Source organism: Capsicum annuum, chromosome 3 (genome assembly GCF_002878395.1).
Source record: "Capsicum annuum cultivar UCD-10X-F1 chromosome 3, UCD10Xv1.1, whole genome shotgun sequence".
NCBI lineage: Eukaryota > Viridiplantae > Streptophyta > Magnoliopsida > Solanales > Solanaceae > Capsicum > Capsicum annuum.
Window position 1 is genome coordinate 117,516,944 of NC_061113.1, and position 13,667 is coordinate 117,530,610.

General features: G+C 32.8%; 1 long non-coding RNA gene across 1 annotated transcript; it reads right to left on the bottom strand.

Annotated features, from left to right (window-relative positions):
• Positions 1 to 1,696: 1,696 nt before the first annotated feature.
• Positions 1,697 to 3,584, bottom strand: LOC107863548. Its single transcript, XR_001672316.2, has 2 exons — positions 3,254 to 3,584; positions 1,697 to 1,920 (listed from the first exon to the last, which is right to left on the bottom strand). It is a non-coding gene; the product is annotated as an uncharacterized LOC107863548 (long non-coding RNA).
• Between the last annotated feature and the right edge of the window lie 10,083 nt (positions 3,585 to 13,667).

Here is a 13,667-nt window from a genome sequence, read left to right on the forward strand (position 1 = left end):
TAGTAATTTTTGGTCAGACAATGAGTCACTTAATGAGTCGTTGGGTGACCCAACAAATCATATTGAGTAACCAAATGTTTTATTTGGTGGATAGGGTGACCAATACCCAAGCCGCTGCAATACACCCCACCCATCGACTATCAGAACAACTCATAGACTTTGGCAACGAGTTGTAGCCTGACTAGTAGGTGCTCAACCACTGTGAAAATTTTCATTTTTCTTTCCTTATTCTAGTGTTAATTGATAAGTGTTCTTCCCTTAAGTACAATGGCACCGAAGAATAACTCAGAAAGGGCACCAAACAGAACCCAAAGAAGTAAGCTCGTCCCTGTCATACCCCATTTCAATTCGGCCAAAACAGTCTGTAATGTATGGTGGTCGTGATGACTCTCTCTGGCTTTTTGAAAAAATTATTTGTTTCTGTCTTGAGTCTCCACCTAACTTTTAAGGAAAAACTAGGAAAACTATTTTTGTAATGTGAAAACTCTGTTGTTAATATGCGAAAACCAGTGAGATTCTAAGTAAGGATTTTGGTTACTAGAGGGGAAGGTATTAAGCACCCCTCAGAGCCTATCCGAAGATAGTCCTTAAACTTAATTTTAGAAAAATATTTGGAAAATATTTATCTCGTTATTTGTTAAAAAAGTGATTAAAAAAACTTTCATTATTTTGGAAAAGAAACTCAAGGTATATAAGACGTAACACTACCATAAGAGGTCGGGGGTTCGATCCCCGCCTCTGGCGAATGGAGCAAACTCTGTGGCCAGTTCCCTACCGCTTAGTATGTTGACAGAGGAACGGAGGATTAGTCTCACGGCTGTAGGGATACCTTGGGAAACAAAAAAAAAAACACTACCATATATTTAAGAAATTATATAGTTATTGCAATATATATATATATATATATATATATATATTAAATATGGTAAAGAAAGCATTGTGATAAAACATTTGTTAGAAAGTAAAAGGTTTTGTGAGCTTGTAAGAAAATATGTATACAATTGTAGTATGTGGATAACATTATTATGAAGAAAAACAAGTAAAATTTTAAAATATGTGAAAACTTACTAATAAGAAAATAAATATAAATACATGTGTGTTTGCAAGTGTATTAAAAGGGCGTGAAAATTCATTAAATTGTAAAATCCAGTAGATTAAACTAAATAGTAAATAAAATTTAATAGTACATGTGTATAGATAATAGAGTTGATATAGGATGTAAATGATAATGTAATAATAATACGGTAGTAAGAAAAGAATAGTAATAGCAAGAATATAATTTATAGATGGGAGTGTAAGAAAGCATATATACCTTGTGCTTTTGGAGCCTTTTTGAAATCTGAAAAACTTAAAGCAAAGTTAGAAAATATAAAATATAATGAACATTTAGATTATATTAGGTTAAATGAAAAATGCACTTTTGACGGGTGAGTCACTTGCAAAAGTCTTAACTAATCAAAATCGCTTTGTGATTCATTTCAAGACTTTGAACAAGTCGAGTAAACTATTAATTAGTGTATTTTAAAAACTAAGGCTATTACTAGCTATTTGAACCAATTCAAAAAATGTATTTTAAGATTGCACTTAGAACAAATGTGCCTTTATTCTAAAAAGTCTATTCATGATTATATGTGTAAACGTCGAATATAAAAGATTAGTCGGGGAACCTAATTCTAGATAATTTTAACCAAAACAAAAAAAAAAACAATGTCAATCAATTCCAATCAAAGCCACATAAAATACATATTTAGTGTAATACAACATTAATGAAATAAATATGAAAAAACAATGCGAAAAGTAAGGAACTCGATACTATAGATTTCCGATCGAAGGAACCGACTTCTAGCGATTTAAACCCCGAGCTGTGTGATCTTATAGTCGTCAACCCAATAATTGGTTGAAGATAAGTTTTCATTGAAACTCCAAAACCCGAGTTTACATGTAACAAAGATAATGATAAGGATTAGAATACAATTCAAGTTTCAATAAATAAATAAAACATGAAATAAAGAAAAAATAACATAAGACGTAAATAGTAGCCTGCACGCATAATCATTTTCTAGAAATAAGAATACATTGCTATACTAGGAACAATTCGGGCACAACCGCATACTCTGATATTTAGCTACTGGAAGCGATTTCTATAGATATGTGCATCTAGAAAATCAACCCAACTTATAAAGTCATTAAAGCTTGAACTATATCCTACATTCTTATTTACCAATAATCATTGAACAAATCCTAAAAATAGGAAATAAGCTTGCATCAGTTGGAACAAACCATTAAACAAAATAAGCTTTAGCTTCATAGAGAAAGAAAGGAAAATCCAGTCAGTTATGAAAGACTTGCACCAACACGTGTTGTTACTATCGTTTCTACTAAAAGAAATAACAATAGCTTCTTAAGTCTTATCTATAAATAATATTTTCCAATTAAGATAAAATTGTTGGTACGGGTTTCTCACCTATTCATGAATATAACATATGAAAACAGATAGGATACTAATGCAAACGACCAGGATATAAGAAATTAAAGAAGAAAGTAGATGTTTCCAGATTTTAACATGCTAAAGCTAAAAACCATCCCTCCTAATAATAAACCGCATACATACAGACCATATGAGATAACTCCACAAAAATCAAAATTTTATCCTTACGCGTAGAGGCGATGGAAAACTAACAACAACACACCATATTCATAAAGTAAGAGCAGATGAAAGTTAATTAAAAGGATGAATTCACACATAATAAAACAACCGAAGCTTAAAACAAAATAATATTCATAAACTCCATCCCTAGATAATGAACAACAATATCATAAACAGACCTGAATAAATTAAAATTACACATTCTCGTATTTAAAAATCACCGACAGAGAAAATGCAAAGGCCACATAAAAGATGGGTATTTACCTTATGTTGTGCGACAAAACTGAGGCTTTTTGTTGAAAATTTTACGGAAACCAAATTCAAACTAGGAAACTCAAAATTCAGACCGAAATTAAGGGTAAAACAAAGTAATTTTCACAACCCTCGGCTTATGAAGTTTTCAAATGCTAAACCGACTTCTACTATTTCCTCTTACCAAGAACTTGTCCCTCAAGGGTAAAAAAACATGGGTATTTATAGTCAAATATGGATTTCAAAGTCCGAATTTTAAATTAAAATTCAAGAAAGCCAACAGAAAAATCAAAAATTTAAAATTCAAATGTTGAAAAGGACTAATCCTCCCTCGAATTTTGATGAATCTCATACCTTTAGTGTGGATTTGTAATAAAAAATCTTGTTGCACTGATTTGGATCCTTTTTGCCATCAAATAAAGAATCATGGGTTAGGAAAGACGAATCTCTACAGAGGTACGACAGGGGTGATACGGCTATGGAGTTTCTCATTTGGGGTAGTAGATGAGAGAGATAAAGAAAAGAAAAGAAGAAAGGGCGTTCATTATTATTTGTTTGAGAAAGGTTGAAAGAGAGAGATCATCGTGATTTGGACAGAGAAAACGTGTGAGTTGGCTTGGGGAAGAGAGAAAGCGTGTCCTTGTACTTTGGGATTTGACTGAAATCTAAACCGTTCGATCTTTGATCGGACGATTCAGATTTAATTAAGAATAATAAATAATTACATATATAATTATAATTATTTATAAAGTTTAGATTTTTGGGGCCTTTGGATTATAAATAGATTTTTGGATCAAATGAGTTTATGCTTTGTGGCTAGATGTGATTGGATAGGAAGATGTGGAAATAATTGATTAATTGGATGAAAAAGAGTTTAATAGATCGGATTTGGGCTAATTTTGGGCCTCTTGAGCTGAAATTTATAAATTATAATTGGGCTTGCGTAAAAAAAAAATTGAAATTGAGTTATTGTCTACCCAAATGCTCTTTTTCTACCAAAATTAATTTTATTGATGATTCTTACCACCCTAAAAATTATTTTTAGTATATACGTACGTAAATTATCTAATAATTAATATACACACCTAATTAATAATTATGTAACTTAATGCATGTAATATTAATAAGAATATAGGTATACATGAATATAAGAATATAATAAATATATATATAATAAGAATATGTATATATTTTATAAGAACGTATATATAGACACAATTTATAGTCTAAAAAGGAAAAATGCGAACGTGATTATCCAAAATATTTTTGTGATTTTTGATGTGAAATAGTTAATTATATTTAGTTAAAATATTTTAAAATAATAGAAAAATAAATCCTCTATCTTTTATATTTTCTAAAAGTCATAAAAATAAAAATACAGACTTATTTTGAAAAATTATTTAGGTCCAAAAAGCATAAAAAATAATTAAAGAAAAAAGAGTGAGCCGAAATTGGGTGTCAACAGCTGCCCCTGATAGATCGAAGATTAGTGTGAAAATCTTTGGACAATCACGTTGATGTAACCAATTTTGTCTTGGGCGAAATTGAAAATTTGAAAGATTATGGCCGGGCTTCGATGTCTGTGCTGCCTACATATCTCAATTCTCACGAGAAATCAGGGAATTTGTAGTTCAATTCATAGCAAATTTTGATCAATCTCAAAATTTGCTTCAGTGAAGAATTATGGCGACACTAGGTTCTTTTGAGGGTGATCACGTAGACCTTAGCATGAAAGAAATGGGTAAGACTGCACTTATACCCTTGAATTAGTTGTGTGGGGATAGCTGGGGATGGGGAGACATTTGACAACAATATTTACGAAGGATTTTGAGAGGAAAATGGATCACAAACTTACAAAACTGCCCCAGTATCGAATTGACAGGGCACTGGGCGATGACTCTAAGAGTTATGAAAATAGAAAGATTGAGTCGAGTTGAGTCTCTTCTCTAGAATCCTTGACGTAGCTAGGGATACTTGACATTTCTCTAGCTTGCCTTAATTTGCTGCTAAGATATATTTCCACATTGTGATGTACGTTTTGTCGCAAATTATATTACCTATCAAAATGAAACTCACGGTAAAATTGCTGGTTGAATAAAAATGTGAAGATATATAAGAAAAAGTAGAGGTAAGAGTGTAGCCATTTGGCGAATGCAGGTGATGTAATGAAGTATCCAGTTGTCTTTAATGCTAAATAAGGCCTCCTATTGTCTTCGGGACTCAATAATGAACGATGTCTCCAGTTGTCTTTAGAGATTTAATGATGCATGATGTCTCCAGTTGTTTTTTAAGGCTTAATGATCAATGATGTTTGTAAAATTTAAGATAAAGTCATTAAAGTAGGTAAAGTGATTTAAAGTAATTGGTAAAATAGAGAGAAAAGTAAGAGAGTAGCCGCGCAACTTATGCTGATGATGAAATGAAGTCTCTGATTTTCTTCGAAAACTTTAATATTGAGTGAGGCCACTGTTTTTCTTGAGGGACTTGATGATGTCTCCGGTTGTCTTCGGAGAGTTAATGATCCATGACATCTCCAGTTGTCTTTGAAGACTTAATGATAAGGGTGTCTCTGTTTGTCTTCGAGGATATAATATCGATTGTTATGAAATCCTCTGATTGTATTTAGGGATTTCATGATGAATGAGTCTCCGGTTGTCTTCATAGACAAGTGTTGATTGTTATAAAACTTGAAAGGAAACTTTATAGTAAAGTTACTAAATAAAGCCACAATGTAAAAGTAAAGTAGATGATGGATGAGAAGTAAAGTCGTGTGGCTTATGATGAAGGAGTCGCATGGATAAATGATATATCTACTTGTCTTTAAAGATCCGTCATCGATTCCTGCAAAATTTAAGGCTAAATTATCAAGTGGAAAAGTGAATTATAAAAGAAGATAGTGGAGTAAAGAATAAAATAAGTGGATCCTTTCTTCCACAAATGGTGATATTAATTGGTAGAGTATAGTCCTCTGATCTTCAATATTCATACTTTATGAATATTTCCTCATAGGGGACAAATGATGTTTTTGTCCATGATTGGTAGCCTTGACGTTAACCTAGCATTGTCATCTTGCATCTTTGTCATCCCTACACTCAAAGATAATTCTTAGTTGGGAGGGGGTGTTTCGTGTTGACTCGATGCTTGACTTTGTTGACCCTCAGTTCATCTTGTCCATTCAGACCTTGTGATCTCCGTTGAGACTTGGCAAATGAGCAAGTAGTGAAAGTTGTGAATTTTTTTTAAAAGATATATATACATATATGCAAAGATATGTATAATTTTCAAAACTTCAACCAATTTTTAGACGGTGACACCTTTGAAACAAAATAAATGTCCTTTATCTTTTTTACTCTTTTCCTGGTATCCAAGTCAAACATATCTTGATAATGCCCATCATCCTCGTTGACATCCTTTCAAAATCTTCCCTAGTTTTGATAGTGTAGAAAGTATCTAAGTTTTTGTTGTGATGAGAGCACACCTTATATAGGTTACCTACGTATCTCACCAAGAGAATCAGGTCACACTACAAAAAATGGGTAAAATTACGGGGGTTTATTGCTGGGGTTATTTTAACCTCTGTAAAATTATATAAAATGTGGGGGTTAAAAATCTGTTGCTAAAATTTATAAATTTGTGGGTTTTTAAACCCTCGCTATCAATCGAAAAAATAGCACTTATGCCATTAAAAAACATTTTCCCTTTTTTTTGTAATTTGCCAAACATTTTCCCTCTTTGGACAAAACATTTTCCCTTTAAAAAACTTTAGCATCGACCACAACTCTCATTTTCCCCCAAAGAAACCCTCTCTCTCATTCCCCTAAATTGACTCCGGTCGGCTGGCTATTGCTACTCCAGTTGGCCATTGCTCTGGTAAGTTGAAAACTTTAATTGTTTGTAACTTTATGCTCATTGAAGTTTGCTGATTAGTTTTTTCAATTAACAAGATGTTTATTTCTTGACGGAGTATTGTGTACAATTTGAAATAAATGGAGCCATGGTGTCTTAAATAATACATACTAATTTACCTAGCTTTGGTTTAAATACAAAATGTGATTTTTTTGGACTAAGAAAGGTCGTGTTGGAATTTTTTCACTTGATCTTTGTTCTTTTGTTTTGATAATGCAAGGTAGAAAGAAATTCTCGTGTTGTGGGTTTTTCCCCTTTCTTTATTTTGTGGGTCTTTTTCTATCTTACTCCATTGCCTTATATGAAAAACAAAAGTTCCTAATTGATTATGAAAGAACTTTTTTCCTCTTTTCATATTAGATTGTGTATTATTGAGCTTGAAAATAGCTAGTAAATTTTCAAGCAAATTGCTTTATACTAAGGAAAAGGCAAAATTGCTTATACTGGGTTTAATAATTCCTGGATAAATCACACCTCAATCTATTTTCCTAAATTTCTTTTGTACAGAGTCTTATGCATTCTGTGTTAATTGAATGAACAAATAACAATTGTCCTAGTTTTTTAGTGAAAGCATTGAAAGAGATTGCAAAAAATTTTTGGAAAAAAGATTGGGATTTCATGAAAGATCCTTGTAGTGGAGAAGGAAATTGGAGTACTACTGTTACTGTTAAAGGAGTTGAGAGCTCTGTTACTTGTGATTTCTCTTTTAACAACAATTCCACCTGCCATATAACCTTTATGTATGTTTCAATTTGTTTCCTTTTTGAATTGAAGCTATGTTGCTCAGACTTTTCAAAAATATCATATTACCCTTTTACTCCTATAAAAATAAAATACTTTTGGAGGATTGGTCAAGTACCTGATCACATTATCGAAGAGTCCAAGCAACATAGAGTTGAAGATAATTTGTTTGTAAAGAAGAAAAAACTTAATCTGCAATTTTAAGTAAATTTGTTGTAGTTTCTTTGCTAGTGAAAGATTGAGACTCAAATAAAGTCTTTGAAAAAAATGGTTCATTGATGCAGTTGTTAAATTTAACTTCAATTTGTTTAATTCTATTTCAGTTCCAGTTGTCAAAGGAGCTCAGGTCAAACAAAATGTTCTTCTCAGGCCGACTGGACAGAAGAAGAGGTAATAGGCTAGTCGTTGAAGTTCTTGTTGTACATATCACTGATTCTTAATTATCTTAGAAGTGAGTTATTGCTTTTATTCTTACTTAGCTAAAATTTACATGTAGTAGTTGAAGTAGTAAATGATAAACAAAAAAAGTGATCATGCATACCAGATGATTATCAATGATATTTTGTGCTTTTAGTTCAGAATTCCTTTAATTGAAATTATTAATTGAATCTTCTAATCAAAATTAGAGATATCGTGTCTTGTTACTGATAGTTAGTGATATTTTGGAATTTCATTTAGGAATTTATTCAATTGAAATGATTAGTCTCAATTGTGCTATTCAAAATAAATGATACCGTGCCTGGCAAATGATATCATTTAAGAATTTCTTCAATTGAAATTATTAGTCAATTGTGCTAATCAGAATAAGTGATATTGTGCCTAGCAAGTGATAATCAGTGATATTTTGTGCTTTTATTTTGGATTTTCTTCGATTGAAATGATAATTCTAATGAGCTAATCAGAATAAGTGGTTGAATTTCTAGTGCATTAGTTCTCTATCGAAGATTTCTATGTACATGTATGGTGATTTGTATAAAATTGCAATGAGCGCAAAACTAGCGTATAAAAACTAAAGCTCATGCTCGTGATTTGTAGTAGTGCTTTGAAGGAGTTAGTGACTTATAGTAGTGCTTTGAAGAGTAGACGCCTTGTAGTACTTTACAGGTAAGGGAAGTCAGGAAATATTTCACTGGCGACTTATAATAGTTGTGCTTAGAAGGTACAGGTACTTTGTAGTATTTATGTGATGGAAAATATTCAACAGGTTTTTTTGTAGTAAGGGGTGGGTACATGATGCTTGTATAGAGATGGTGGTTTGTAGTACTTCTTAGAGTTGTATTGCCTTAATGGTTACCCACTAAAATAAAAACAAATGATTACAATAACAGACTTCTTGAGCTTTTGAATCTATTTGCTCAAGTTAGTGTTGCACCTTCTGGCTAGAAGAATATGAATTAGATAGTTAGAGACTAGGTTTACCACTAAATCCAGCATTTCTATCTCTACAAGGAAGGAGTAAAGTCTACACACGCTCTACCCTCGAGACTCACTTGTGTAATTTACACTAGGTATGTTGTTGTTATTTGACCTCAACTAGTTTGGGGTTGAAGTCTAGCTAACTGATTGTTGATTGATTATGGTCATTTAACTTATATTTTACGTCTGTAGAGTTAGTCGAGTTGTGCGAAAGTTGATTAGGACATTACAATTATCTGTTAGAGTAAGTTTTCATATGATATTTTGTTATGCATGTTCTATGTTAGAGTTCAACAATTTATTTATTTTTTATTATGTTCACTTTTCTTTTTTATGAAATCGTATAGGTGATATTTAGCATATTCATCAAATTCTTCAATGGATAGGTATTGGATTGGAATGCCAAGAAACACACCAGAGTATTTGCTTGGTTTGAATCAGTTTCTACATTTTGCATTTATTAATGGAGCTATAGGAGATAAAATAAAGTGTCCATGTCCTATATGTGGTTTTACAAAGTGGAAAATAAGAAATGTGGTGTTTCACCATTTGATGAAGAAGGATTTCCATAAACATTACGTCACTTGGGTTATGCATGGGGAAATACATATTTTACCTAATTCCAAAAATATAGAGGTCTCTCAAGATGCACAACCTTTTGAAAATCCTATTAAATTATTGATTAATGAAGTATTCAGGGGTTTAAGGAATGAGGGTGTTGATGCAGGCCCATCACAAGTAGTAGGAGAAGGAGAAACTTTAAATGATTTGTCTGATTCAAATAACAAATATTATTTTGAATTACTTAAAGATGGAAGTGAAGATTTGTATGAAGGATCCAAGTACTTAAAGTTGAAATTTTTATTAAAGCTTTATCACAAAAAGTGTTTGTCTAGGTTAAGTGATAAGGGAATGACTATGCTACTATATCTACTCGGGGATGCATTTAACTTTTCAAAGATCCCTCTATCTTTTTATGAGGCTAATAAAACCATCAACAAGTTGTGTCTTGATTAAATCAAGATAGATGCTTGGCCAAATGATTACATGTTATACTGTGAAGATGATGTTAATGCAGAATCATGCAAGCATTGTCACACTTCTAGATGGAAGATCGAGAAGGATAACAATCTTGATCGTGCTCCAAGTACAAGTAAGAAACAAAAAAAAAAAGCAAAAGAAGAAGCAAAAGAAGCTTGCAAAAGTTTTGTGCTACTTTCCATTAAAACTAAGATTAAAAGACTGTTTATGTGCTCTAAAATTGTAGAGCATATGAGATGGCATGCAGAAGATGGTAACAAAGATAAGATCTTAAGAAACCTTTGAGAAGCTGAATATAACGACCCGGGACTACCCCCTAGTCATCACACAGTGCTTACAGTCCCGAGGGACCACAAGCTAACCCATGAGCTGGTACCTGCTATGACCACTGGATAACATAATCATAAATATGGAAGAATACTGACAAGCCATAAGGTTTTAATAACTGAATTTAAAACTGAAATACGAGTCAATAGAAACAACTGACTGAATCTGATAAAATAATGATAAACTGGATAACTAACTGTAATAGCTGAATACTGAATAACTAACTCTAATGTCTGAAAAGCCTTTAAAATTGACGAATTGAATAAGAGTTGATGGGACAAGACCCAACTAACTCCAACTAAATACTAACTGAGACATAAAATAAAGTAAGAATATCCTCAAAGTAAGAGCACTCACCACTGCTACTGTTGAGGATATGATAAGTCTAATCGCGAGCCGAGAACTGAGCGTCAGAACCTATGATATAATACATCATAGAGGAAAAGAAAAGGTATGTGATCAGTACTTTGAAAGTACTGGTATTCTAAATAAGGTAGGATGATATACATGGTTTCATAAATAGAACTAATAATTAACTGGGTATGCATGTAAAGCATGGAGTACAGAATAAAGAGCATAAAATCTGTAGTTACTGAAAATGCATGAAAATTTGTAAATACTGAGGATGCATGACCAAGCATATAATATGAATTGAGTAAAATTTGTAAATTAAAATATTGAAATAACTAAAATCTGTATGCTTTGGTCAAACAACACTAAGACTGAATAACTGAGCTGAGACTGTAACTACGACTGTATCTAAGACTGTGGGAGGTATCATCTAACCGGCATTCCCCAATTTGAGCTAATAAGGGTCCAACCTGTAATCCCAGTTGTAAGGATGTCAATACTATGCCACGGGTACTAACGATGGCTGTGTGCATCCACTAAATTGATATAATTTTCAAAGGACTAAGGGTGTCAAGCCTAGACTGATGGGTGACCCCTGCGAGATAGTCAAGCCTAATCTAACAGGTGACTTCTCATATCTTATGCTGGCTACATAGTTTTGGAGTATAGGGACTTCTACTACCGACTCTGCATATCTGATGGGGAATCCACTATCCCTACACTCGCTCAGTGCTAAATCCTACTCCCAACTGAAAGACACTAAAATACTAGACTATTCTGAGTTCATCTGATTGGTAACTAACTGTTCTGATAATGCTCATAGTTTGTTCTGAAGACTATTCTGTAATATACTGATACTGTACTACATAAACAACTATGGATTTTGGGTATTCAATACCCCTAGGACTCAAAATAATAATAGTAAAATGACACTAAAGCTTGAAGATCAAAACATGAAGGCTTTTATTAAATAAATCACTCTTGTAGGCATTTCATCAAACACTTGTAGTTCATGGTTAAAACAATCATAGGAATGTCATGGAACTTATGGAATAGCATGAATTCAACATATTAGATCTAAATCATGTTTTAATTCAATACACAATAATATCAAAACATGGAGGATTGAATGATATCAATTATCTCATAGTAACATGGTATAAAATCAATAGTACATGAAGGTTCATGGATGAAATCATAATTTAAAATATAATAACTTGAAAAGATCAAAACTTGTAAATTAAATAGGTTACTTGGACTCCATGGATGAAAGAAATCCATGGATGAACATCTAACATACCTGGGATAGTGAATTTCTTGAAATTTTGGTGAGTTCTTAAAGATTGGCCTTGAATTTGAAAACTAGGGTTTCTTGTTCTTGAAAGGGGGATTTTTAATTGTGAATGGATTTGAAATAATGATGACTACTTAAGGTGTTTAGGGGTTAAATTTCATGTTTTAGGTTAATTAGGGCCATGGAAAAAGATCCAAATACCCCTGAACCAATTTTAAAATGAAAGCAAAAAACTGAAGATCCCAATTTTTTGCCTTGGCGCGATGTGCCACTATCGCGCCAAGCCACTAGAATTGAACAATTGGGAAAATGGTTTGTGGCATGATGCGGGAAGAATCACGGTCCTTCACTGATTGGGACCTGAAAGTTCATCTGATCCGGTGAAATCGCATAGAGACAATGGAAACTGCCAAATGCCAATTTGGCCTTTGGCGCGATGCACCAAGATCGTGCACCTCCACTTAAAATTACCAGCTGTCACTTAGACTAGCTCCGTGATGCGCTTAGGGTTAAAATAATGGGGTCTAACAACTGAAACTTAAAATCGCTATAACTTCTTACCTAGTTATTGAATTTGGGCTAATTTTATATCATTGGAAATTTAATTGAATTTTCTATACAATTACAGGATCTAAACTAAAAAATAATGAGTATTTCAAAAATTTTAAATGAATACTCACGTATTGGGACTTAGATTATGCTAAGAAAATACGGGGCGTTACCAAATTTCACATTCTCTTATATTGTTTGACTAGTTTGGTGGTCTAAAAATAATGTTTTGAAAGAGAAGACTTGCAGGATTTGGTATGACGATACCAATATAGATAATTCCATGGTAACACAGAACAGAAGAGAATACGGATTTTCATTCAGATTTCCAGATTTTGAATTTAGAAAGATGAATGTTTATAAAAAGTTAAAAATAGGCTTAAAGAGAGTTAGATGGTTACTTGAAGAAAGTATGAGTTGAAAGACTCAATGCTAGAAATCGTGATTTGCCAGCATGGGGTCATGGTACCATGGTGTATGGTCTTGTTTACCTTGATTTATGTCATCCCACTTTAGGAATATGGTTAGGAGTCATGCTTTGTGGTCTTGTGCACTACCATGACATGTTGATTTGATTGGGGATCCTGGAACCATGCTGTGTGGTCTTGTATGTCTCCCCATACTGATACTCTAATCCTTTTGACAAACTTGGATTGGAAGCTTTGCCGCCAAGTCAAGGGCGGATTCCATATATCCCATGGAATTATAGATTGTAGGGTGTACCATCTAGCTCAGAAGTAACATAAAGGGTGGTTTATGATTTCAAATAAATGTTTCAAGGTCTTTATAGTATGCCCATGTGTTTTCATATATTATATGTAAAATGTTTTCTGAATTGCTCTCACTTATGTTATATATAAATACATTATTTTTAATTGCTCTGTGTACCAGTACATTTGTATTGACCCTCTATATTTCAGGGTCTAAGGCTCAGTCCAGAGGCCCCTCTAAGCCATAGATTTATCAAATAGAAGTGTGCAGCTGGTGAGCCTTCTTTATTTCGAAAGGCCTATTTTTAGAACATTGTTATTTTATTTTGGTTTTAAGTTTGACTGAGGGCCTTGTCCCAGTTTCAGATAAGTTGTTAATTTCTAATGTTTTAGAGATTTCACAGACTGATATAGATGTTGTTTAGATACTTAT